Source organism: Macaca fascicularis, chromosome 9 (assembly GCF_037993035.2).
Source record: "Macaca fascicularis isolate 582-1 chromosome 9, T2T-MFA8v1.1".
In the NCBI taxonomy this organism is placed as follows: domain Eukaryota; kingdom Metazoa; phylum Chordata; class Mammalia; order Primates; family Cercopithecidae; genus Macaca; species Macaca fascicularis.
Genome location: NC_088383.1, coordinates 81,903,692 through 81,931,476, shown reverse-complemented (window position 1 = coordinate 81,931,476; position 27,785 = coordinate 81,903,692). Strand labels below are relative to the sequence as shown.

At 35.9% G+C, this 27,785-nt stretch overlaps 1 long non-coding RNA gene across 1 annotated transcript in view; it reads left to right on the top strand.

The window, feature by feature from the left end:
• The first annotated feature begins 1,620 nt into the window (after positions 1-1,620).
• LOC135964960 (uncharacterized) overlaps positions 1,621-27,785 on the top strand; it is a 50,664-nt gene continuing 24,499 nt past the window's right edge. Inside the window, exons 1-2 of the long non-coding RNA XR_010577696.1 lie at positions 1,621-1,775; positions 5,014-5,091. This is a non-coding gene — a long non-coding RNA (uncharacterized lncRNA). The remainder of the gene's footprint in view (positions 1,776-5,013; positions 5,092-27,785) is intronic.

Sequence of the window (27,785 nt, the reverse complement as noted above, 5' to 3'; positions counted from 1 at the left end):
AATAGTTTTAACTTCCATAAAGATCTCTGTAAAGAAAGAAGCTCCTTCATGTATTCATTTTTTCAGCAAATATTTGGTCAACTAATATGTGCCAGGGACTACTAAAAGTATTGGAGATACAGTTGGGAACATGATAAGCACTCTGTCCTCATGAAACTTATATTCTAGTGGGAGAGACAGATGATAATTAGCGAGAAAGAAAATGAATCACGGTATAATTCCAGATTCTGATGAATAATATGAGTAAGAGAAGCGAGGGTAAAGAGTTGAGGTCTACTTTAGCTAGAATAATCAGGGAATTCCCTCTGAAGAGAAGTCATTTGTAAACAAGCCTGAATCAGATGAGGAGACAGTCAAGGGAGGTAATGGGGAAGAGTGTTCCAAGCAGTACGAACAACACACTTAAGGGTGTACTTACACTGCCTGACTTTCTAGTTTCGTGCTGATAGTTTTGAACTTTTAACTTTGGAATCAATTAACCTTAAAACTTTAGATACTTCTTCTAAAAAGTTTTTTCCTAAGGCTTCTTTTCTTTTGGACTGGCAGCTCTTATACAAACAAAGTCATTTTTCTTTTGCACTAATTATTCTCTCTGTCTCTTAATCACTGACTAATTACCTCTGTTTGAAACAGATTTTTTCAGTGTTCATGAAGAAGTCAGAGGGAGTGCTATATGAATTAAAGATGCTGTTTCTTAGAGCATCACATAGCAACAGAAGTCAAGAAATGTCTGGCTTTCTTTTGTCCAAACTCAGCTATTTTGACAATTTTGTATATTATTATTCATTTTTTGACTGATTCCATACTGAAACCACCAGAATAATTACATTAAAATAATTCACCTTATTTTGAAGCTTGAGTTTAATATTGTATTTAAACCTAAAGGTGGTTATCTGTGATTTTCACAAGTTGGAGAACCAACAAGCTGGGAAATAAGAGATCAGATCTATATTATAGGAAAATAAATGAGACTCTGTGAAAGTGTTTTTTTTTCTTATTAGAGGGAGGAATTGAACACTGAAAGTTATATTTTCAATAAATATATTGTTTATATTTAATCACAGATTTTTAAAAATGTTCAAGGTAAATATATGAATGTTTTAGATAAACAGGTACTTAGCCTATAAATAATTAAAATATGTATATGTAAGCATTGCTATTCTAACAAAATATTAAGAGAAATCAAATATAAGTGAGACACATAGCCATAGTCCTAGTCACAAAATTATGAAACTAAAATGTATGAGTGGGAAAACATGTGGAATCATCTAATAAAAATGTTTTCAATATAATAATTTCTTTACCTATTTTTCTCCCATCTTACCAGTCCGAAAAGACATTTTGGATTTCTCAAAATGTCTAGGTCAGATCAAGGCTGAAATTCTAATAGGTTGATTTGTGCAGTTATTTAATACCATCCATAAATCCTTTGTGTGTTCAAGGAGACAGGCTAACAATACTATTTCAGAAACTGAAAATTGCTTAAATTAGATGGGAGATTCAGGAGTTGTTGGAACAGCTACCCTATTACATTCCCAGACATCTTATAGGATGTTTCCTGAACATTGTTCAAATTTGCAATTCATTTGTAAAACTATGTTTTGTTTGTTTTATAGAGATGCGGTCTCACTATGTTGCCCAGGCTGGTCTCGAACTTCTGATCTCAAGCCATCCACCTGTCTCAGCCTCCCAAAGTGCAGCAATTACAGGGGTGAGCCACTGTGCCTGGTGAAAATCTGTTTTTGATGGAAGGGAAATCTCAAAGGAGAGCACTGGTAAGAGAGGCAATTGGAATTTAAAAGCAAATTGCCTCAAGTAAGGAAAACAGTATGGCAGACTAGGTCAGGCTCAACACAGGGCAAGAAATTGTGCTCAACTATGCCCTCCCTGGCCACTCCAGTAATCACATGATTTAATATGCTCTTGTGCAAGCTGTAAGCCATTTCTTTTTTGAGGAAAGGTGGGGTTTCATGTATAGAGGAACACATTCTGTCATTAAAAGTTCTGCCTGTTAGAAATGCTCTTGGTACTAAACAATAGAAAAATTAGACGAACAAGAAATGAATTAGTCTCAAACTATAAGGAGTCTAGAGTTACATAGTCCAAGGCTAATGCAATGGCTCATTGATATATTTAGGAAGCCATGATCTTTTCATCTTTTTTTTACTTCATCCTAAGAATATATAATTTTGTTATTATACTTTTGGTCTCATAGTAGCAACACGACCATTGCACCTCCTGAAAATAATGAAGAAGAGAAAAAAAGCTGAGGGCTGAATTCTTTCCTGAAAGCTCCACCCATGGGGGATGGATTGCAATTTTCTTGTAATCTTTCTTTCTTTAAAACTCCACCCATTGGAAATTTCAAATTACATCTATAGGCTCTGAACAGGATCATTTGGTCACAGGAACACCCTTGGCAATAAAGAAGTATTTGGTGTTCAGTTTAGTTGTGTATCTTTCTGTTATGTTATTAAGGAAAAAATGGAGAAAGGATTTTGGATAAGCCTTGAGTGATATTTTTTGAAATGTGACCAGAAGCTCTACAGTTCTACAGTTCTTTGACAAAGCCAACTGTGAGACACAGAAGGAAAGGCATTTCCCCACTGACTGAAGAGAAGTGTATTCAGGCTCAATGCTTTAGAGGAGTCATCAGCAGTATAGGTAATGGCAGTGGCCTAAGGGTTATGATCATTAGCAGTGGCCCAGGGGTCCCAGACTGCAGTCAGGCCAGAGATTGACCTTGGGTAGTACAATGACAATGAACAGTAGAGTCAAAGGAGGGCATTGACAGTGGACATCAGGGTAGAGAGACAGCAAAGTGGAAGCTAATAACTCACTGGATGCGTGGTCTTCTTCCACACCCACTCAGGAGTTCCAGAATAAAATCATGCTAACTCAGGTTTCAGAGACTTGTGGGGGCATAGAGTGAACATTCTCTTTTTTGAGAATTTTGAAGAATATCTTAAGAAGTAGATTCTAGGCAAACACTTGTCTTTTAGCTAGTTGAGTGAAAGAAGGCTTGATGTGCTAATATCTGAGGTACTGCTAGAAATGTGGCATATTTGTGTTCATTTACAGGTTAATCCTGGGACATTCTGTTTCATCTGTGCATTTTATTAATTTAAAAACTTAGTGTTTTGTTACTTTGCCTTTAATCTTTCATCAGTAATTTTTTGCTTCATATCAAATATGCTGACATTTTTCATATATAATGGTTATATTCCTAGAGAAGTAAACAAAACTAATATAATTAAGAAGAGATAAAGAGTCAAGCTCACTACTGTTAATACTAGCTAATATTCATTGAGCAATTACCACATTCTGTGTATCATGGTAAACACTTTATATGTATTTTTATTTGATCCTTGGAACAACCCTGAGAAGTGTGTTTTATTAGTAACATTACTTTACAGAGGTAAAAACTTAAGTTTTGAGAGACTAATTAATATTCCATAGCTATGACTCTGCCAAAATATGGACCTTGTATTTGAACCTAGGCATTCTGGTCCTGGTTCTCTGCCTCCTGATATGGATGGTTAGCAGTATGATTGTAAGTAAGACTTTTCTCCTACTGCTAATACAAGTGCCACATCTCTAGCAATTTGTAGCACAGGGCTGTTTGATTCTATTTCTTTGCAATTCTCTGACTCAGAGTCATTACTAGGCTCTCCATAAGCATAGCATTTTATTTCCTCCTCAATAGCTTATTACTGTTATTTAAATTTTTTATTAACTTGGTTAACACAACATCAAGCCATACCATTTCCTGTGTTTGACATACTGGTGTTTACAGCCAGGATAATCACTCAGAGGAGATATGACTGGATTAAAACTATTTTGCTGAGTTTGAAAGTCAATGTTTCATATATAATATATACACTGTAACAGTATATTTTAAAATAATTTTTGCTTCCATTGCGATTGAGTTATGAGGGTTTTTTTCATTTTCTTTTTATAAAAAATATAACTAGAACAAATAGAAGGAGGACATTAAGTACTGCCTCAATGTAACTGTTACTGGCATGTTTGTTTTAGAATTTTTTTTAATATATGAAAGGGATGGGCATTTGATGCATAATAATGTAATACAAAAAATCAAAGTTTTATTACTGGGACTTGATGTATATCTTTTGTCTGAAATCCCTATTTTTTCCTACGCCTAAGTCACACACACAGACAGTTTCGTGAAATACACTGTGCTTATGATATACGCGAAGCAGCTAGCACAGTGGATGAGCTAGCAAGTGCTGGGGAGAAAGACGGCCTGCCTTCCTTTAATGACTGTTCAGCTTTTAATGGTGGTGTCACCTTGGACAAGTTTGGTAACCTCTTGTGTCTTCAACTGAGTTATTTGTAAAATAGGGATAAAAATAGTAACTACCAAAAGGGTTATTGTAAAAGTTAAATTATTTAATCAATGCAGGACATTTGGAGGAATATTAGGTACAAAAACTGTGCAATAAATTCTACTTACTATTATATCTAGAAAACCCAATTTTGATCTTATAAAAATGCTTAACCTTTCTGCCTGTTGGGGCTTCCTGAGATTGTATCATAAATCAGGAAGAAATGATAGCCTTCATGCTCCATACCAGCCTGTATTTCACCATGTATCCTTAAGTTTTTCTTTAACTTAATTATTTAGGTAGAATGGTACTTATAATCCAAAGTCCTCAAAATCTTGTCTGACATGTGCTTGGCTTGCATTGCAACAAAAGCATAATGTGTTGAATCAAGATAAAGAAAAAGGTCTCTTAAAGACAAATTAGATGAAGAGAGTCCAAGAATCTTGACTACAATCCTTTGGTCTGGTTCACCTAATCTAAACATCCATCTTGGAGAAATTCTTTAAGCTGTTACTTTCTGAGATAAAATGATTGGATCCATACTCTGGGAAGTTAATGTTGTATTGTGACTATGATTACAAGTGACAAAAGTCAACATAAGCTAAGCGGAAGAAAAAAATAAATTACGTAGCATTGTTTGTTATATGAATATATCATCTTGCAGAACCAAAATTTGGCAGGAAGGTACCTGGTCCTCACCGGAGACTACTAGGAGGAAACAGGCAGCTTTCAGAAACTCAAGGTACTCTCTCTCTTACTGTCAACTTGTCTTCTGTCCATCTACATGTGCTTAATTCTCCTTCCTCAGCAGACCAGCTTTCTCTGGATCTGAGGACCCACAACAGAGAGGATAGACGATTACCCATGGTTTCCAAATTTGCACACTATATTCTGTACACATAGTGTAACTGTAATTCTGTCTCTTACTGTAATTCCAGGTTCCCAGATGAAGCATTCTGATTGGTACAGCTTGGTCAGGAGCCGAGCGAGGGGATCAAGGGACAGGGCCATATTAGAGAGAAAAATAATTTAAGGCAGTTGTTTCGAATTAAATGAATAGCTCAACGAATTATATAAAAGTGATTCACTACACATATGAAAAACATTATAAAAATTTACCACCAGGTTCTGATACAATAACCTAATGGACCTTCTCATGATGGCATGGTGGAATACTTTAACTTAAAACAGGTAAGAAAATATTTTGAGTCAGTCTGGATTTTTTGACATTATTCATTATTCAAGCTTTGCTGATTTCCTGTTTGCTTTGGGCTCCTCGGCTCCTCTTATTTTTTGCTTATTATTATTATTATTTTTAACCTCAGGCCTCCTATGGTATAATTTGCAGGAAATTAATATTTTGCTTACATGTTTGTTCAAATTTATTTTAAATACCATATCTTTATCAACAATAATGCTATGGAGATTTTGCTCTAATAAAATTGACAAAATGCCCACCACTAGTTACTTATCTATAATATTTACAGCTCTCTCCAACTTCTTAATGTCATTCTGAATTCCTGATTTAAAAAAATCTATTTGTACGGCTGCTCCTTCTGGCTATATCTTGACTCTTAATGTTCTTCGGTAGCTCTTTCTGAATTGAGCCTATGCTTCTACTAAAGGAAAAGTATTTGAAAATATTTTGAGAAAAAGAAGAGCGGCTATTCTGTGTCTGTAGCAGTCAGGATACAGGCAAGAAGGAGATGACACACTCAAACTAGGTAACTGCAGATAAAGGGATTATTTACACTGGAAGATGACAACCAGGAATGGTCCAGCATCTGATGGCAAAGAGGGTCAATATCACTTACAGGCTTGAAGTCAAAAGAGGAGCTGAACCCACATTGTGTACTGTTTGATAGGCACATAGTGGCATAACTTTGTGTCTCTAAAGTGAGGGCTCTGTGAATGTGCTCTTCTGGTCCAGCCCTAATTTTGCTCAGTCAACATTCTTTGATGAGGTAATAGAAGGATCATTGATAATATTCTTGCTTCTCCCTAGTGGGAAGATTCAGTTTCTTTTTGGAGTTTAAGCTGAAAACAAATCTACATTATGCAGCACCGCGGCACTTTTTGTGTAATGTAGAGGGGTGTTGCTATTTAATCAATTCAAGCCCATAGTGTTTCTATATAATGCTGTGAAATATCCAACCCCTGCTCTCTCCATCTTAACCGATTAATGAGTTCACAGGAGGTCCTATTTAATCAGTTATGCTGAACACTATCGGAGCTATGCAAGCTCTTGCAGTAGAGCATAAATTCAGGTAGGTAAGGAGATGCATTTTCAGGAGTGTTCTGGTGTTTATTGCTTTGGCTTATTATGGATCATGACCTGCAGTTGTGACCATATTATAACAATAAGAATCATTTCAGGGGCCCCAACTGGGGGTAGATAGTTGGGAATCTTTAGGAATTATGATTAGCATATTCTATTCTGCAGTCTTCTGTTATTTTGTTATTAATTGGTGGTTACTGACTTCCTATTGTAGGAAGAAACTCATGCTACATGCTGTTCTTGTTCTCTTAAGAAGAAAGTGAGTGGACTCTTCATCGTAAGATCATAGTTCCATTTCTCATGAGCTGCTGGCTACGTAACTTGTTTTAGGTTGTTTCCCATGACAGGCACATTTAGTGAATTAATCACCTACAAAGGAAAGAAGTAGCCTGCAGCACTTTTCATAGATATAGAAGATAAAACAGAGAGAAGATACGGAGATTTCTCCTGTACTCTGTGCTCTGACACATGTCCAGTCTTTGCTGTTTGTTACATCCCTCACCAGAATAGTGCATTTGCTACAATCATGTGAACCTACACTGACTCATCATTATCATCCAAAGTCCATAATTTACATTAGGGTTCATTGTTGATGGTGTGTATTCTATGGGTTTGGATATATGTATCATTATACATATATGACACATATATATTATATATAATATATTAATAGCTACTATATTATATATATTATACATACCATGGTATTATTCAGAATAGGTTTACTGCCCTAAAAACTCTCTGTGCTCCACCTATGCATTCTCTCACCCCCAATCTTCTGGCAATCACTAATCTTTTTACTCTTTCCATAGTTTTGCCTTTTCCAGAATGTTACATAGTTGGGGTCATACATACTTTTCAGACACAAAACACAAAAAACACTAATCAAAAATCAAAACATTTATACATTGGACTTTACTACCACCACCGAGAGCAACTCCTTTCTGATTTCTGTCAGTCTGTATTTCTTTTTGTTTTAAATATATATGTAAGTTAATTATACAGTATATATTGTCTAGTGTCTCGCTTTTTTTGTTTAAATGTTTCTGAAATTTATCTGTATTATCATGTGGCATGCATCTGCCACAATATCTTTTGATACATTTTCCTATTGATGGACATTTGAGTTATTTCCAGTTTGAGGCTACTGTGCCTATATTTATTTATTTTCTAGTATTTTTGCTGTTGAATTACAAGGATTATTAATATATTCAGTATACAACTGCTTTCTCAGACATATGTAAAGGGAGTATTTTTCCCACTATGTAGTTTTTACATATTGTCTTAATGTGGTTTCTTGAGAAAAAAAGTTTTTAAAGTGAAGTCCAAGGTATAGATTTTTAAAAATTTTTGATTAGTGTTTTTTGTATTTGTTCAAATAAATCTTTAGGTCAGAATACTTTATTTTCCTCATGGTCCATAAACTTGTAGCGAGTTACAACATTTATTTGCTATCAGTTATTTATTTCTTCTCCTTTTTTTTTTTGTAACATGGTAAGTCTCTCTAGAGGTCTATGAATTTTATTAATTTTATAAAAAACACTTCTATTAGGTTCATTGGTTTTTCTCCATTATTTGTCTGTTTCGTTGAGTAATGAAATAATTCACTTTTATCTTTATTATTTCCTTTCTCCTACTGACTTTGGTTTTAATTTGCTTTTCTCTAGTTTCTTATGGTGGGAGTTTAGAAAATAAACTTTTACCTCTTTTGTGGTTTCTAAGTATCTGAACTATAAGTATTTTAATGCTATATATATCCCTCTAAGAAATATGTTCACTGTGTTCCCCATATTTTGTTCCATTTTATAATTCTTCAATTAATATGTTTTCCAATTTTTCACATGAATTTTTCTTTTTATCCATGAGTTATTTAGAAAGCTGTGCTTTATTTTCCAAATATTTGGAATGTCTACATATCTTATTGTTATTGATATCTAATTTAATACAGTTGTGATCAGAGAGTATACGCTGTATGATTTCAATTTCTTGATAATTATTGATACCTTTTATAGTTGACTATATAGTTTACTTTGGAAAATATTTATGAGCCCTTGAAAGAAGTATGCATTATGCAGTTAGTGGTGTGTAGTGATCTGCAAATACAGTTAGGTCTATATAATGGTAGTGTTGTTTAGCTCTGCTTTATTCTTAAAGATTTTTAAAAATCCATTTGTCCTATCAATTACTGAGAGATATGTGCTGAGAGATAATCTCCAACTATAAATATAGAGTTTTCTACTTCCTTTAATTCATTCAATTATTGTATATTTTGAAGTTCTGTTAGTGCATACATGTTTAGTCTTGCCATTTGTTCTCGATAGATTAATTCTTGTGTTATTATATGATGCACCTTTCCATGTCTATGTCTTTAAGTCTATTTTGTCTTACATTAATGTAGCTAAGCCTGTTTTCTTCTACTTAATCTTTGTATTGCATAGGTTTTTCTGCCTTACTTTTTTAACCCATCAATGTCTAAATTCAAAGTGTCCTTATTTTAAAACATGGTTTCTAATACCTTAAGCACACTTTAAACACACAGTTGGATACTCTTAGCCTTTTAATTGAAAAGTTTGTTCCATTTACATTCAACGTAATAATTAATGTGTTGGGTTCAAATCCCCTAACTTGGTACTGTTTGCATATTTATTCTATTTGTTTTGTTCATTTGTTCAAGTATTCTGTTATTTTCTTTAGTAAATAAAATATTATGAATATATTACTTTATATTCTATATTGATATTTTAACTAAACTGTGTGTTTTTTTTCAGTAGTTGCTTCTGTCTTTAAGTTAGAGCATTAAATATTATTATACTACTGAATAGACATTTTAGAAACTTAGGGTAGCATGATTTTATTTACTTTCTTGCTTTATTCCTTCTTACAGAATTGGAGTCCCATCTAGTGCTATTTTTCTTCAGACTAAGGTTTTTTTTATTTTGTTGTGTTGTGTTGTGTTTTAGTATTTCTTTAGTACAGTTATATGAAGATGCATTCTCTCAACTTTTTTTATTCTTAGGTTGTCTTTGTGTTGCTTTAATTTTTGAAAGATATATTCAATGGATATAAAATTTTAGATTGGAACTTTCTTTTCTCTAGCACTTTGAAGATTTATTTGTATTGTCTTGTCTTCTTGCCTCCATTATTTTAGTTAATAAAGTCATCATGCATAATACTTTGCCCTTGTGGATAGAGTGCCATTGTCCTCCGGGTGCTTTTAATGCTTACATTTTATCTTTGGCTTTTGGTGTTTTCATTATAATGTGCTTAGGTGTGCTTTTGTTTGTTGTTGTTTTTGGTGGGGCATGTGGTGTCGCTATGTTACCCAGGTTGGAGTGCAGTGGCTTTTCACACATGTAATCACAGCCACCACAACCTCAAACTCCTGGCCTCAGGTGATTCTCCCATATCAGCCTTTCCAGTAAAGTGTAGTTTTGTTTTTATTTGCTCTGATTGAGGTTAAATATGATTCTTGGATTTGAGGATTATGAATGTTTTTAAGTTGGGAATTATATCTTCAAATATTTCTGCCACACCCTCTTTTTTCTTAAGGTATTTTAATTAAAAAATATTAGATTATTTGAATTTGTACTACAAATCTCAAATCTGTATTTGGTACAACAAAAAAATCGATGGCAATGAGACTAAGATACATTATTTTTACCTTTAGAAAGTAAGACTGCTAAACTGGGAGCAAAAAAAAAAAGATGATCTATAGTTTGCTGGTTTTTTGAAGTTTAAGTTTGATTCATTTCAACACTGGCTTCAAATGTTTTGAAAAATGGCATCTGGACTTTCTGATACAGGTTTAGGTTCTAAGCACTGCTGTGATTTCAGAGATCTGCTTGTGCTTCACAGAGAAACTGCCAATTTTTGGAACTGTGGGGTATCTCTCCATGCATTGTAACTCAGCATCCAGGTTTTTTTATTTGCTGAGATGTTCTCTTTGCTCTCCCATCTTGTTCCCCACGTTCCATGCCCCAGACTTCTCTTTAGCACTGTTGTGACTTCGTCTAAATTGAGCAGGTAGTGGCCCTGTAGCTTGTAAAAGCCTTGAATGCCTTTGTCTTGGCTCACATCCCCTAACCTCTCAGTCTTTGTAATTGAAAGCCTGAATTTTTTCAAGGAGTTTCACTCTTACCTGCTGTGGGCCTCGCAAAGTTGAGTGTTCAGATGCCTTTAATGAATATTCTTGAACTCTTCTCTCCTGTATCCCCTTGCTTCTGAGGGATACTTGTGCTTGATGGAGCCTCCATGTACTCAGGAGGAGTGTCTCTTGGTTATCAATCTCAGCCCTCATTTTTAAAAACAGTTTTATTGACATATGAGTGACATGTATGTGACGTACACTAAAACACACATCTTTAAAGTATGTAATTTGATAAGCTTTGATATATGTATACAGTACTACAACCATCACCATCACTACCACCACCAAGACCATGAACATTCGGTTACTCCCAACGGTTTCCTTGTACCCTTTGGTATTTCCTACCTTGTGCCTTTTCTTGCTCCACTATCCCTGTGTCCAAACAACTACAGATCTACTGTTTTTGTGTATCACTATAGATTAGTTTATATTTTATAAAAATTTATGTACATGAAATTATACAATATGTACTCTTTTTATTTCATGGGATCTGGCCTCTTTTTTTTTAATTAATTTATTATTATTATACTTTAAGTTGTAGGGTACATGTGCATAACGTGCAGGTTTGTTACATATGTATACTTGTGCCATGTTGGTGTGCTGCACCCATCAACTCGTCATTTACATCAGGTATAACTCCCAATGCAATCCCTCCCCCCTCCCCCCTCCCCATGATAGGCCCCGGTGTGTGATGTTCCCCTTCCTGAGTCCAAGTGATCTCATTGTTCAGTTCCCACCTATGAGTGAGAACATGCGGTGTTTGGTTTTCTGTTCTTGTGATAGTTTGCTAAGAATGATGGTTTCCAGCTGCATCCATGTCCCTACAAAGGACACAAACTCATCCTTTTTGATGGCTGCATAGTATTCCATGGTGTATATGTGCCACATTTTCTTAATCCAATCTGTCACTAATGGACATTTGGGTTGATTCCAAGTCTTTGCTATTGTGAATAGTGCCGCAATAAACATACATGTGCATGTGTCTTTATAGCAGCATAATTTATAATCCTTTGGGTATATACCCAGTAACGGGATGGCTGGGTCATATGGTACATCTAGTTCTAGATCCTTGAGGAATCGCCATACTGTTTTCCATAATGGTTGAACTAGTTTACAATCCCACCAACAGTGTAAAAGCGTTCCTATTTCTCCACATCCTCTCCAGCACCTGTTGTTTCCTGACTTTTTAATGATCGCCATTCTAACTGGTGTGAGATGGTATCTCATTGTGGTTTTGATTTGCATTTCTCTGATGGCCAGTGATGATGAGCATTTTTTCATGTGTCTGTTGGCTGTATGAATGTCTTCTTTTGAGAAATGTCTGTTCATATCCTTTGCCCACTTTTTGATGGGGTTGTTTGTTTTTTTCTTGTAAATTTGTTTGAGTTCTTTGTAGGTTCTGGATATTAGCCCTTTGTCAGATGAGTAGATTGCAAAAATTTTCTCCCATTCTGTAGGTTGCCTGTTCACTCTGATGGTAGTTTCTTTTGCTGTGCAGAAGCTCTTTAGTTTAATGAGATCCCATTTGTCAATTTTGGCTTTTGCTGCTGTTGCTTTTGGTGTTTTAGACATGAAGTCTTTGCCCATGCCTATGTCCTGAATGGTACTACCTAGGTTTTCCTCTAGGATTTTTATGGTATTAGGTCTAACATTTAAGTCTCTAATCCATCTTGAATTAATTTTCATATAAGGAGTAAGGAAAGGATCCAGTTTCAGCTTTCTACTTATGGCTAGCCAATTTTCCCAGCACCATTTATTAAATAGGGAATCCTTTCCCCATTTCTTGTTTCTCTCAGGTTTGTCAAAGATCAGATGGCTGTAGATGTGTGGTATTATTTCTGAGGACTCTGTTCTGTTCCATTGGTCTATATCTCTGTTTTGGTACCAGTACCATGCTGTTTTGGTTACTGTAGCCTTGTAGTATAGTCTGAAGTCAGGTAGCGTGATGCCTCCAGCTTTGTTCTTTTGACTTAGGATTGTCTTGGAGATGCGGGCTCTTTTTTGGTTCCATATGAACTTTAAAGCAGTTTTTTCCAATTCTGTGAAGAAACTCATTGGTAGCTTGATGGGGATGGCATTCAATCTATAAATAACCTTGGGCAGTATGGCCATTTTCACTATATTGATTCTTCCTATGCATGAGCATGGTATGTTCTTCCATTTGTTTGTGTCCTCTTTTATTTCACTGAGCAGTGGTTTGTAGTTCTCCTTGAAGAGGTCCTTTACATCCCTTGTCAGTTGGATTCCTAGGTATTTGATTCTCTTTGAAGCAATTGTGAATGGAAGTTCATTTCTGATTTGGCTCTCTGTTTGTCTGTTACTGGTGTATAAGAATGCTTGTGATTTTTGCACATTAATTTTGTATCCTGAGACTTTGCTGAAGTTGCTTATCAGCTTAAGGAGATTTTGGGCTGAGACAATGGGGTTTTCTAAATATACAATCATGTCATCTGCAAACAGGGACAATTTGACTTCTTCTCTTCCTAACTGAATACCCTTGATTTCTTTCTCTTGCCTAATTGCCCTAGCCAGAACTTCCAACACTATGTTGAATAGGAGTGGTGAGAGAGGGCATCCCTGTCTTGTGCCAGTTTTCAAAGGGAATTTTTCCAGTTTTTGCCCATTCAGTATGATATTGGCTGTGGGTTTGTCCTAAATAGCTCTTATTATTTTGAGGTACGTTCCATCAATACCGAATTTATTGAGCGTTTTTAGCATGAAGGGCTGTTGAACTTTGTCAAAAGCCTTTTCTGCATCAATTGAGATAATCATGTGGTTCTTGTCTTTGGTTCTGTTTATATGCTGGATTATGTTTATTGATTTGCGAATGTTGAACCAGCCTTGCATCCCAGGGATGAAGCCCACTTGATCATGGTGGATAAGCTTTTTGATGTGTTGCTGAATCCGGTTTGCCAGTATTTTATTGAGGATTTTTGCATCGATGTTCATCAGGGATATTGGTCTAAAATTCTCTTTTTTTGTTGTGTCTCTGCCAGGCTTTGGTATCAGGATGATGTTGGCCTCATAAAATGAGTTAGGGAGGATTCCCTCTTTTTCTATTGATTGGAATAGTTTCAGAAGGAATGGTACCAACTCCTCCTTGTACCTCTGGTAGAATTCAGCTGTGAATCCATCTGGTCCTGGACTTTTTTTGGTTGGTAGGCTATTAATTATTGCCTCAATTTCAGAGCCTGCTATTGGTCTATTCAGGGATTCAACTTCTTCCTGGTTTAGTCTTGGAAGAGTGTAAGTGTCCAGGAAATTATCCATTTCTTCTAGATTTTCCAGTTTATTTGCGTAGAGGTGTTTATAGTATTCTCTGATGGTAGTTTGTATTTCTGTGGGGTCGGTGGTGATATCCCCTTTATCATTTTTAATTGCGTCGATTTGATTCTTCTCTCTTTTCTTCTTTATTAGTCTTGCTAGTGGTCTGTCAATTTTGTTGATCTTTTCAAAAAACCAACTCCTGGATTCATTGATTTTTTGGAGGGTTTTTTGTGTCTCTATCTCCTTCAGTTCTGCTCTGATCTTAGTTATTTCTTGCCTTCTGCTAGCTTTCGAATGTGTTTGCTCTTGCTTCTCTAGTTCTTTTAATTGTGATGTTAGAGTGTCAATTTTAGATCTTTCCTGCTTTCTCTTGTGGGCATTTAGTGCTATAAATTTCCCTCTACACACTGCTTTAAATGTGTCCCAGAGATTCTGGTATGTTGTATCTTTGTTCTCATTGGTTTCAAAGAACATCTTTATTTCTGCCTTCATTTCGTTATGTACCCAGTAGTCATTCAGGAGCAGGTTGTTCAGTTTCCATGTAGTTGAGCGGTTTTGATTGAGTTTCTTAGTCCTGAGTTCTAGTTTGATTGCACTGTGATCTGAGAGACAGTTTGTTATAATTTCTGTTCTTGTACATTTGCTGAGGAGTGATTTACTTCCAATTACGTGGTCAACTTTGGAGTAAGTACGATGTGGTGCTGAGAAGAATGTATATTCTGTTGATTTGGGGTGGAGAGTTCTATAGATGTCTATTAGGTCTGCTTGCTGCAGAGATGAGTTCAATTCCTGGATATCCTTGTTAACTTTCTGTCTCGTTGATCTGTCTAATGTTGACAGTGGAGTGTTGAAGTCTCCCATTATTATTGTATGGGAGTCTAAGTCTCTTTTTAAGTCTCTAAGGACTTGCTTGATGAATCTGGGTGCTCCTGTATTGGGTGCATATATATTTAGGATAGTTAGCTCTTCCTGTTGAATTGATCCCTTTACCATTATGTAATGGCCTTCTTTGTCTCTTTTGATCTTTGATGGTTTAAAGTCTGTTTTATCAGAGACTAGTATTCCAACCCCCGCTTTTTTTTGTTCTCCATTTGCTTGGTAAATCTTCCTCCATCCCTTTATTTTGAGCCTATGTATGTCTCTGCGTGTGAGATGGGTCTCCTGAATACAGCAGACTGATGGGTCTTGACTCTTTATCCAGTTTGCCAGTCTGTGTCTTTTAATTGGAGCATTTAGTCCATTTACATTTAAGGTTAAGATTGTTATGTGTGAACTTGATCCTGCCATTATGATATTAACTGGTTATTTTGCTCGTTAGTTGATGCGGTTTCTTCCTAGCCTCGATGGTCTTTACATTTTGGCATGTTTTTGCAATGGCTGGTACCGGTTGTTCCTTTCCATGTTGAGTGCTTCCTTCAGGGTCTCTTGTAAGGCAGGCCTAGTGGTGACAAAATCTCTAAGCATTTGCTTATCTGTAAAGGATTTTATTTCTCCTTCACTTATGAAACTTAGTTTGGCTAGATATGAAATTCTGGGTTTAAAATTCTTTTCTTTAAGAATGTTGAATATTGGCCCCCACTCTCTTCTGGCTTGTAGAGTTTCTGCCAAGAGATCTGCTGTTAGTCTGATGGGCTTCCCTTTGTGGGTAACCCGACCTTTCTCTCTGGCTGCCCTTAAGATTTTTTCCTTCATTTCAACTTTGGTGAATCTGGCAATTATGTGTCTTGGAGTTGCTCTTCTCAAGGAGTATCTTTGTGGCGTTCTCTGTATTTCCTGGATTTGAATGTTGGCCTGCCCTACTAGGTTGGGGAAGTTCTCCTGGATGATATCCTGAAGAGTGTTTTCCAACTTGGTTCCATTTTCCCCCTCACTTTCAGGCACCCCAATCAGACGTAGATTTGGTCTTTTTACATAATCTCATACTTCTTGCAGGCTTTGTTCATTTCTTTTTCTTCCTTTTTCTTTTGGTTTCTCTTCTCGCTTCATTTCATTCATTTGATCCTCAATCGCTGATACTCTTTCTTCCAGTTGATCGAGTCGGTTACTGAAGCTTGTGCATTTGTCATGTATTTCTCGTGTCATGGTTTTCATCTCTTTCATTTCGTTTATGACCTTCTCTGCATTAATTACTCTAGCCATCAATTCTTCCACTTTTTTTTCAAGATTTTTAGTTTATATGCTGGGTACGTAATTCCTCCTTTAGCTCTGAGAAATTTGATGGACTGAAGCCTTCTTCTCTCATCTTGTCAAAGTCATTCTCCGTCCAGCTTTGATCCGTTGCTGGCGATGAGCTGCGCTCCTTTGCCGGGGGAGATGCACTCTTATTTTTTGAATTTCCAGCTTTTCTGCCCTGCTTTTTCCCCATCTTTGTGGTTTTATCTGCCTCTGGTCTTTGATGATGGTGATGTACCGATGGGGTTTTGGTGTAGGTGTCCTTCCTGTTTGATAGTTTTCCTTCTAACAGTCAGGACACTCAGCTGTAGGTCTGTTGGAAATTGCTTGAGGTCCACTCCAGACCCTGTTTGCCTGGGTATCAGCAGCAGAGGCTGCAGAAGATAGAATATTTCTGAACAGCGAGTGTACCTGTCTGATTCTTGCTTTGGAAGCTTCCTCTCAGGGGTGTACTCCACCCTGTGAGGTGTGGGGTGTCAGACTGCCCCTAGTGGGGGATGTCTCCCAGTTAGGCTACTCAGGGGTCAGGGACCCACTTGAGCAGGGAGTCTGTCCCTTCTCAGATCTCAACCTCCGTGTTGGGAGATCCACTGCTCTCTTCAAAGCTGTCAGACAGAGTCGTTTGCGTCTGCAGAGGCTTCTGCTGTGTTTGTTATTGTTTACTGTGCCCTGTCCCCAGAGGTGGAGTGTACAGAGACAGGCAGGTTTCCTTGAGCTGCTGTGAGCTCCACCCAGCTCGAGCTTCCCAGCAGCTTTGTTTACCTACTTAAGCCTCAGCAATGGTGGGCGCCCCTCCCCCAGCCTCGCTGCTGCCTTGCCGGTAGATCACAGACTGCTGTGCTAGCAATGAGGGAGGCTCCGTGGGTGTGGGACCCTCCCAGCCAGGTGTGGGATATGATCTCCTGGTGTGCCTGTTTGCTTAAAGCGCAGTATTGGGGTGAGAGTTACCCGATTTTCCAGGTGTTGTGTGTCTCAGTTCCCCTGGCTAGGAAAAGGGATTCCCTTCCCCCTTGCGCTTCCCAGGTGAGGCAATGCCTCGCCCTGCTTCAGCTCTCGCTGGTCGGGCTGCAGCAGCTGACCGGCACCGATCGTCTGGCACTCCCCAGTGAGATGAACCCAGTACCTCAGTTGAAAATGCAGAAATCACCGGTCTTCTGTGTCGCTCGTGCTGGGAGTTGGAGACTGGAGCTGTTCCTATTCGGCCATCTTGCTCCGCCCCGGGATCTGGCCTCTTACTCAATAAAATTGTTTTAAGATTTATTCTTGTTATTCCATATATAAATAGTATTTTCCTTTTAATTGTGATTAGTATTCATTTTATCCATTAGGCTGCTGCTAGACATTCTGTTTTTATCTAGATTTTGGTTCCACAATAACTCTGCTCTGAATGTTATTTTCTAGACATACTATCATTTTATCGGGTGTATATATAGGATTGGAATGTCTGAGTCATGGTGGCTGCATGTTTACCTTTCTAGGAAAGTTCTAAATTGCTTTCCAAATTGGTTGTACCATTTACATTTCTACCATTAGTGTATGAGAATCCCTGTTCCTTGTGTATGAGAATCCCTGTTCCTTCACATCCTCAAAAACGTGTGGTATAGTTGGTCTTTTTAATTTTAGTTAATCTAATGGTTAGTTAAGTTAGTTATATCTCATTGTGGTTTCAATTTGCATTTCTCTGAAGACTGATGATGTTGAACATATTTTCATGTGTTTATTTGCCACCTTTTTATTTTATTTGGTAATTTTTCTTTTGCACATTTTATTATTGTGCTGTTTATTTCTTATTGCTAGGTTTTGAGAGTCTGCTATATATTCTGAAAAATAGTAATTTAGCAGAGAAGTGATTTGAAAAGCAGATAAGTGATTTGATTTTCTTCAGATGTATGCCTTATCTTTTTATGTTCTTAAGAGTGTATTTTAAGAGCAGAAGTTCTTGAAGTTCAATGCTTCTTTTTTTTTTTCTTTATGGATTATGCTTTTCTTGTCATATACAAGAAATCTTGACTTATCCTAAAGTTACAATGATTTTCTTATTTTCTTTTAGAAATTTTATAGTTTGAAGTTACAATGATTTTCTTATTTTCTTTTAGAAATTTTATAGTTTGGGGCATTACATTTAGATCGATGATTGATTTTGAATTAACTTTTGTATCTGGCATGAGATGTGCATTAACATTTATATTTTTAGAAAGCTATTAAATTCTTCCACTGCCGTATGTTGAAAGACAACCCTTTCACCCCTCGGTTGCCTTCATACCTATATCAAAGTTTATTTGACCATATATGCGTGGATCTATCATGGGGTGCTCTATTCTGTTCCATTTATTTACTTCTCTACTTTTACACCAAACCACACTGAGTTGATTACTGTAGCTTAATAATATCTTGAAATTGAGTGATTTAAGTCTTCCAACTTTGTTTGGTTTGGTTTGGTTTTCTTGAAAGCTGTTTTGGCTATTCAGATATCTTGGCATTTCCATATGAACTTTGGAATTAGCTTCTTAATTCTGGGGGAAAAAAACAAATAAAACAAACAAGCAAACAAAAAACCCTATGAGAATATTGAATGGCATTTCATTGTAATCATTTTGTGGAGAACTACATTTAAGCAACATTGAGTATTATGATCCATGAATACATTATAGCACTCATTTTCTTTAAGTCTTCTTTAATTTTTCTTGGAAATATTCCCTAATTTTTAGTGTACAAGTCTTGCATATTGTATCAGATTTATCTTTATATATTATTTCTTTATTTTACATTATTTTATTTAGTTGTGACCCTATTGTAAATGGTAATATTTTCCACATTTTATTTCCAGTTGTTGATTGTCAGTATATACACACATAGTTGATTTTCATATTTTGACCTTATGTCTTCCCACCTTGCAAAACTCACTGATTATTTTGTATAGCTTTTTTTTGTAGATTCTTAAGAGATTTCTAAGCATGACAATGTTGTATGACAATAAATTTGGTTTTTACTTCTTTGAATCCCAGCGACTTTATTGCTTTTTCTTGGGTTATGGCTTTGGTTAGGAGATTCTTTGCCATGTTGAATAGAAGTGGTGAGGGTGGACACTCTTACCTGGTACTTAACTATAGGGAAAGACTCCAGTCATTCCCATTGGGATGTTGCCTACTGTATTAGTCCATTTTAATGCTGCTCACAAAGACATACCTGAGACTGAGCGATTTATAAAAGAAAGAGGTTTAACTGACATACAGTTCACGCGGCCGGGGAAGTCTCACAATCATGGTGGAAGGCAAGGAGGAGCAAGTCGCATCTTACGTGAATGGTGGCAGGCAAAGAATGAAAGAGCCTTTGCAGGGGACTGCCTGTTTTTAAAACCATCAGATCTTGTGAGACTTATTCACTGTCACAAGAACAGCAGGGGAAAGACTTGCCCCTATGATTCAATTATCCCCCACCAGATCCCTCTTGCAAAATGTGGGAATTCGAGATGAGATTTGGGTGGGGATACAGCCAAATCATATCAGCTATAAATTTTGTCATAATGTACTTTTCTAAGGTCAGAAACATTTCCTTTACTCACAGTTTGCTCAAACTTTTTATCATGGGATAAGATTAAATATTGGTCACATTTTTTCTTCATCTATGAGATGATTAAGTGATGTTTCTTCTTTAGTCTATTGATATTACAAATTATTTTATTGAATGCTTTTCTTTTATTTATGTTCACTTATAGTTTTTACATTTTAATTAATTAATTAATTGATTTTTAAAAATGGATACATAATAGCTGTACATATTTTCATGGCCTATATAATTTGATGCATTCGTATAGATAAAATTAGGGTGACTGGAAAATATATCAACTTAAACATTCACCATTTCCTTATACTATGGACATTTGAATTATTCTCTTCTAGCTATTTTGAAATGTACAATCAATTAACTTTAACTGTGGTCATTCAACTAATCTAATGAACAGCCAGTCTTATTTATTTTACGTGTGTATTTGAAGCCATTAAGCCTCTCTGTACCCACCTCCCCACTTCCCATCCTATTCTGCTATAACTACCAGTTACTCTGTATCCTCATGACATACGGTTTTTTAGCCACCATGTATAAGTGAGAACATGTGGTATTTGTTTCACTTAACATAATGACCTTCACTTCCATCCATCGAGCTGCATATGAGAGTATTTCATTCCTTTTATGGCTGAATAATATTTTATTGTGTATATATACCACATTTTCTTTTATCCGTTAATCACTGATAGACACTTAGTTTGATTCCATTTTGTCTATTGTGAATGATGCTACAATAAACATGAAAATGCAGCTATATCTTCAATATATGGATTTCCTTTTTTCTTTTTTTGGATACATACCCAGTAGTGGAATAGCTGGATGACATGGTGGTGCTATTTTTAGTTTACTGAGGAACTGTCATACCGTTTTCCCTATGGCTGTACTAATGAACATTCCCACCAATCATATACTAGGGTTTCCCTTTCTCCATATCTAAGCCAGCATCCATTATTCCTTGTCTTTTTTATAAAAGAAATTCTAACTGGGTTGAGATAATGTTTGATTGTGATTTTGATTTGCATTTCTCTGATAATAAGTGATGTTGAGCATTTTTATCTGTTAGCCATTTGCATGTCTTCTTTTGAGAAATGTCTATTCATATATTTTGCCCATTGTTAAATCAGATGTTTTGTTTGTTTTGTTATTGAGTCGTTTGAGCTCCTTGTACATGGTGGTTATTAATCCCTTGTCAAATGGATAGTTTGTAACTATTTTCTCCCATTTTGTGGGTTCTCTCTTCATTTTGCTGATTGTTTCTTTTCCTTTGCAGAAACTTTTTAGTTCAATGTGATCCCATTTGTCTATTTTTGTGTTGATTGCCTGTGCTCTTGAGGTCTTATGCAAAATAATTTTGCTCAGATCAGTGTCATGAAGTATTTTTTGCAACATTTTATTCTAGTAGTTTTATAGCTTTGAGTCATTTGTTTAGAACTTTAATCCATTTTGAGTTAACTTTTGCATATGGTTAGAGACAAGGGTCTAGTATCATTTTCTGCAGGTGATTATGTAGTTTTTCAAGCACCATTTATAAAGAGACTGTCCTCATTGTATGTTCTTGGTGCCTTTATCAAAAATGAGCTGGCTGTAAATGCATGGATTTATGTCTGGATCCTCAATTAGGTTCCATTGGTCTATGTATCTATTTTTAGGCCAGTAACATGCTGATTTTGTTACTACAGCATTGTGATTTTTGTTGAACTCAGGGAGTATGATACTTCTAGCTTTGTTTTGCTCAGAATTGTTCTGGCTATTTGGGGCCTTTAGCATTTCTTCATAAATTTTTAAGTTGTTTTTCTACTTCTGTGAAGAATGTCATGGTATTTTGCAAGGAATTGTATTGAATCTGTAAATTTCTTTAAATATTATTGTCATATTCCATACAATATTAATTATTTTAATCTATCAGCATGGAATATACTTCTGATTTTTTTGTCCTCTTCAATTTCTCTTATCAGTGTTTTCTAGTTTTCCTGGCATAAATCTTTTACATCTTTGAATAAATTGATTCATAGGAAATTTATATTTTTTTCTAGCTATTGTACATGGGGTTGGTTTATTTATTTCTTTTTTAGGCTTTTTGCTGTTGATACATGTAAGTGCGACTGATTTTTATATGTTGATTTTGTATCCTGCAACCTTACTACATTCATTTATCAGTTCTAACTTTTTTGGTTGAAACTTTAAGTTTTTCAAAATGTAAGGTCATGTTGTCTGTATATAAGGTTGATTTGATGTCTTCCTTTCTAATTTAGATGGCCTTTATTTCTTTTTCTTATGTAATTTATTTGCCCAGTACTTCTAGTATTTTGCTGAATAAAAGTGGTAAAGCGTTGGGCATCTTTGTCTTGTTGAGGATCTTGGAAGAAAGACTTTCAGTTTGTCCCCCATTCAGTATGAGGTTGGCTATGGATTTGTTATTTATGGCCTTTATTGTTATTATTATTATTATTTTGAGAGAGGGTCTTGGTCTGCCACCTTGGCTGGAGTACAATGGTGTGATCAAGGCTCACTTCAGCCTTGACCTTCCAGGCTTAAGTGATCCTCTTGTCTCAGCCTCCTGAGTAGCTGGGACAACAGGTGCTTGCCACCACAAAGTTTTTGTAAAGATGAGCCCTCACTACGTTGCTCAGGATGGTGTCAAACTCATAAGCTCAAGCAATTCTCCCACTTCTGCCTCCCAAAGTGTTACAATTACAGGTGAGAGCCACTGTGCCTCACCTGGCACTATTTTGAGGTATGTTTCTTATTATATCCATTTTTTTGAGAGTTTTTTTCCACAAAGGAACATTGAATTTTATCAAACACATTTTCAGTGACTATTGAAATGATCGTATGTTTTTTGTTCTTAATTATGTTAATATGATATGTTACATTTGTTAACTTGCATATGGCAAATATCCTTGCATTCCTGGGACAAAACCACTTGATCACGGTGAGTAATCTTTTTAATTCAGTTGTTGAATTCAGTTGGCCAGTTGTGCTGAGAATTTTTGTATCTATGTTTCTCGATGATATTGGCCTGCCCTTATCTGGTTTTGGTAAAAGGGTAATGCTGACTTCATGGAATTAGTTTAACAATATTACCTCTCTTCAATTATTTTGAAGAGTAGACTTGGTATTAGTAGTTCTTCTTTGAATGTTTAATACAATTTAGCACTGAAGAAATAAGATCTGGAATTTTCTTTGGTGGAAGACTTTTTACAGCTTCAATCTTGATACTCATCATTGCTTCACTGAGGTTCTCCATTTCTTCATGGCTTAATCTTGGTAGGTTGTATGTGTCCAAGAATTTATCCATGTCTTGTAGGTATTCAAATTTGTTGGTATATAGTTGTTCATAATAGTCTATAATGACCCTTTGTATTTCTGTGGTCTCAGTTATGTCCCCTTTTTTGTGTCTGAGTCTATTTGAGTCTTCTCCCTTCAGTTTCTTAGTCCATCTAAAGGCTTATCAATTTTGTTTCTCTTTTCAAAAAACATTTTCATTTCATTGATTTTCTGTATTTTTTTTTACTCTCATATATTTCTGCTTTGATCTTCGTTAATTTTATATGTCTTATAGGCAATCTTTATTTTTTCATTCTTTTTTTTCTCCACTGACTGTGTAATTTCAAATAGCTTGTCTACAAGCACAGTAATTCTTTCATCTGCTTCATCAATTTTGCTATTGAGAGCCTCCAATGAATTTTTCAGTTCAGCAAATGTATTTGTAAGTAGCAAGATTTGTTTTTTTTTTAAATATCAATTGTTTTGTTAAATTTCTCTGATAAAGTTTCTAGATTGCTTTTCTGTATTACCTTGGAGATCTCTGAGTTTCATTAAAACTGCTATTTTGAATTCTTGGTTAGAGTCCTCATGTATTGCCATTTCATTAGGATCAGTCACTGGTGTCTTGTTTTGTTCATTGGAAGAGGACATAGTTCCATGTTTGTTGCCATTTCTTGTGGATGTACATCTATGCCTTTGCATTAAATAATTCATTATTTATTCTAATCATCTATGTTTGACTTTTTTTTATTGGATATGTTTTCTTAGAGGTTATTTGTAATTTAACTTTTGAATTTCTTACACTTTTTCCCCACTAGGCCACTGTCTTCTTTTTGGTATTATACAGCACCTTAAGCCAAGGTTTGCCTCATCTCTAGGAATCAATCAGAGTGGTGTTAATATGGAATTGGGGAGGTCACAAATGGGATATCCCAGCCATGTGGAAAGGCTTTCTAGGGGTTTGCGCTAGGGGATCTGTGGCACATAGCTCTTATAGCACATTGCTGCTGAATGGCCACTCTGATTTGGCATCTGCTTTGGCCAAGGTACAGGGCAGAGTTTCCAGAGCTGGGGATAGTAGTCCTACCTCTCCTCTTTGTTTCTGACCATTGTCAGGTATATATTTGTCTGTAGGCACTTATGATGCTTCCTGATCAGAGGATGGGGAATCATGGATATGTAAATGTGATTCTCTTACCATCTCCTCAGAGCTTTTAATTTTTCTGTAGCTCTGAAAATTGACATCCTCATATTTGAGTTCTGGAATAGTGCTTGTTATAATCCCAGCACTGTATATTTGTTTTCTGTTTTCTCATGTCGGGGAGGTGAAACCAGCTTGCATCTATGCTGCCATTTTGGAACCAAAAGTCTACATTGATTGATCTTCAGATGTTTAACCAACCTTTATTCCTGGAAAAACCCTGCTTTGTCATGAAGTAATATATTTAGATGCTTTTGAATTCCATTTGTTAGTATTTCATTCAGAAATTTTACATTTAATGAGGTGTATGATTTGTTGTTTTATTTTTTCTCAATGTCTTTGTCTAGTTTTGATATTGTGTTAATTGTGGTCACATAACATGAGTAGGGAGTATTTATTTTATTTCAATATTCTTATTTATTTATTTATTATTATTATTATACTTTAAGTTCTAGGGTACATGTGCATAACGTGCAGGTTTGTTACATATGTATACTTGTGCCATGTTGGTGTGCTGCACCTATCAACTCGTCAGCACCAATCAACTCGTCATTTACATGAGGTATAACTTCCAATGCAATCCCTCCCCCCTCCACCCTCCCCATGATAGGCCCCGGTGTGTGATGTTCCCCTTCCCAAGTTCAAGTGATCTCATTGTTCAGTTCCCACCTATGAGTGAGAACATGCGGTGTTTGGTTTTCTGTTCTTGTGATAGTTTGCTAAGAATGATGGTTTCCAGCTGCATTCATGTTCCTACAAAGGACACAAACTGATCCTTTTTGATGGCTGCATAGTATTCCATGGTGTATATGTGCCACATTTTCTTAATCCAGTCTGTCACTGATGGACATTTGGGTTGATTCCAAGTCTTTGCTATTGTGAATAGTGCCGCAATAAACATACATGTGCATGTGTCTTTATAGCAGCATGATTTATAATCCTTTGGGTATATACCCAGTAATGGGATGGCTGGGTCATATGGTACATCTAGTTCTAAATCCTTGAGGAATCGCCATACTGTTTTCCATAATGGTTGAACTAGTTTACAATCCCACCAACAGTGTAAAAGTGTTCCTATTTCTCCACATCCTCTCCAGCACTTGTTGTTTCCTGACTTGTGAAAATGGCCATACTGCCCAAAGTAATTTATAGATTCAATGCCATCCCCATCAAGCTACCAATGAGTTTCTTCACAGAATTGGAAAAAACTGCTTTAAAGTTCATATGGAACCAAAAAAGAGCCCGCATCTCCAAGACAATCCTAAGTCAAAAGAACAAAGCTGGAGGCATCACGCTACCTGACTTCAAACTATACTACAAGGCTACAGTAACCAAAACAGCATGGTACTGGTACCAAAACAGAGATATAGACCAATGGAACAGAACAGAGTCCTCAGAAATAATACCACACTTCTACAGCCATCTGATCTTTGACAAACCTGAGAGAAACAAGAAATGGGGAAAGGATTCCCTATTTAATAAATGGTGCTGAGATAATTGGCTAGCCATAAGTAGAAAGCTGAAACTGGATCCTTTCCTTACTCCTTATACAAAAATTAATTCAAGATGGATTAGAGACTTAAATGTTAGACCTAATACCATAAAAACCCTAGAAGAAAACCAGGCAATACCATTCAGGACATAGGCATGGGCAACGACTTCATGTCTAAAACACCAAAAGCAACGGCAGCAAAAGCCAAAATTGACAAATGGGATCTAATTAAACTAAAGAGCTTCTGCACAGCAAAAGAAACTACCTAATTAAACTAAAGAGCTTCTGCACAGCAAAAGAAACTACCATCAGAGTGAACAGGCAACCTACAGAATGGGAGAAAATTTTTGCAATCTACTCATCTGACAAAGGGCTAATATCCAGAACCTGCAAAGAACTCAAACAAATTTACAAGAAAAAAACAAACAACCCATCAAAAAGTGGGCAAAGGATATGAACAGACATTTCTCAAAAGAAGACATTCATACAGCCAACAGACACATGAAAAAATGCTCATCATCACTGGCCATCAGAGAAATGGAAATCAAAACCACAGTGATATACCATCTCACACCAGTTATTTCAATATTCTATACTCTATTGTGTAGAATTGGTGTGGTTTCTCCTTTAAATATTTGGTAGAATTTGCCAGGGAAGTTATTCTTCTAAAGTTTCATAGTGGGAGAATTTTCACTTACAAATTCTATTTCTTTCTAGGTTATCTAGTTCTCTAGAGGTATTTAAGTTTTTTCTCATTTTAATATTTTTTGACTCATTGGAAGAAATTCCATTATGGTGTGTCTTGCATGATTTTCTTCATATTTCTTACACTTGAGGTTAATTGAACTGCGTGGGTATATGGGTTTATAGTTTTCATCAAATTTGAAAAGATTTAGCTCATTATTACTTGAAAGATGATTTATCTCTCTCTTTTTTGCTCTTCAGTTAGTCAAATATTATGTCACTTGAAAAATTTGTCCCATAGTACGTTAAAGAGTTGTTTATTTTAAAATTTTTTATCTGTTTTATTTTTAGATGGTTTCATTTGCTATGTCTTCTGACAGCAAGAGACTTTGATAGATGGTATTATTATTCACCAAGATGAATAAGAGAACTCAGTATGTAAGGTTCTCAACTGTTTCAATCTCTTCAAGAGTGAATGACGATACATTTACTTTTGCTAGGCCTAATTCTATTAGTTCATTTAAATTTAATGAATCAGAAAAGAGGTTATCACATGAAGGGCCCATTCGTTCAACATTTATTGAGTGTTATTGTATTTGATGCATTACACAGGTGATTCATGTACACAAAAATGTGAAATGCATTGTCCTTTTTCTCTAGAAACATATGCTTAAGAAGAGATTAAAACAAGATTGCTAAAAATGTTTCAAGATTTTCTAACACTTTGGTGTTAATTGTCAATTGTGAATTTAAGGAATTTTACTCCTATGGTTAGGTTATATCATGTGGCATAGCTGACATTGACATAGGGAGATTATCCAGGTGAGCCTGAGTTAAATCACAGGAACCTTTGAAAAGCAGATTGCTTTCTCCAGCTGGTAAAAGAAGAGGAATCAGAGTGATTAGAAGAGTGAGATGGATTCACATGGGGGTTCTCTTAGCTGATGTCAAGGGGGTTATGGTGACAAGGACCTGGGTACATCCTTGAGGATCTGAGAGTATTCCTGGCTAACAGCCAACAACAAAGTAGAAACTTTAGCTCTAAAAATGCAAGGGACTAAATTTTACCAATTATATAAATGAGCTTGAAAATGGATCCTAAGCTCCAGATGACACCTTGATTACAGTCTGAGCAGAGAAGCCAACAACATTGTTGTGGAATTCCAGCCTATAGAACTGTGATTTATAAGGTGGTGTTGTTTTGAGTTACTAAATTTATGGTACTTTTTAATGTAGTAATAGAAAACTATGCAAGCAGTATATAATAAATGTCATATGAAACTAGGACTACAATTGCACAGGGAAAAAAGATGACTTATGTCTGGCACTAATTGGGGATGGCTTTAGAGTATATATGAAAGTCA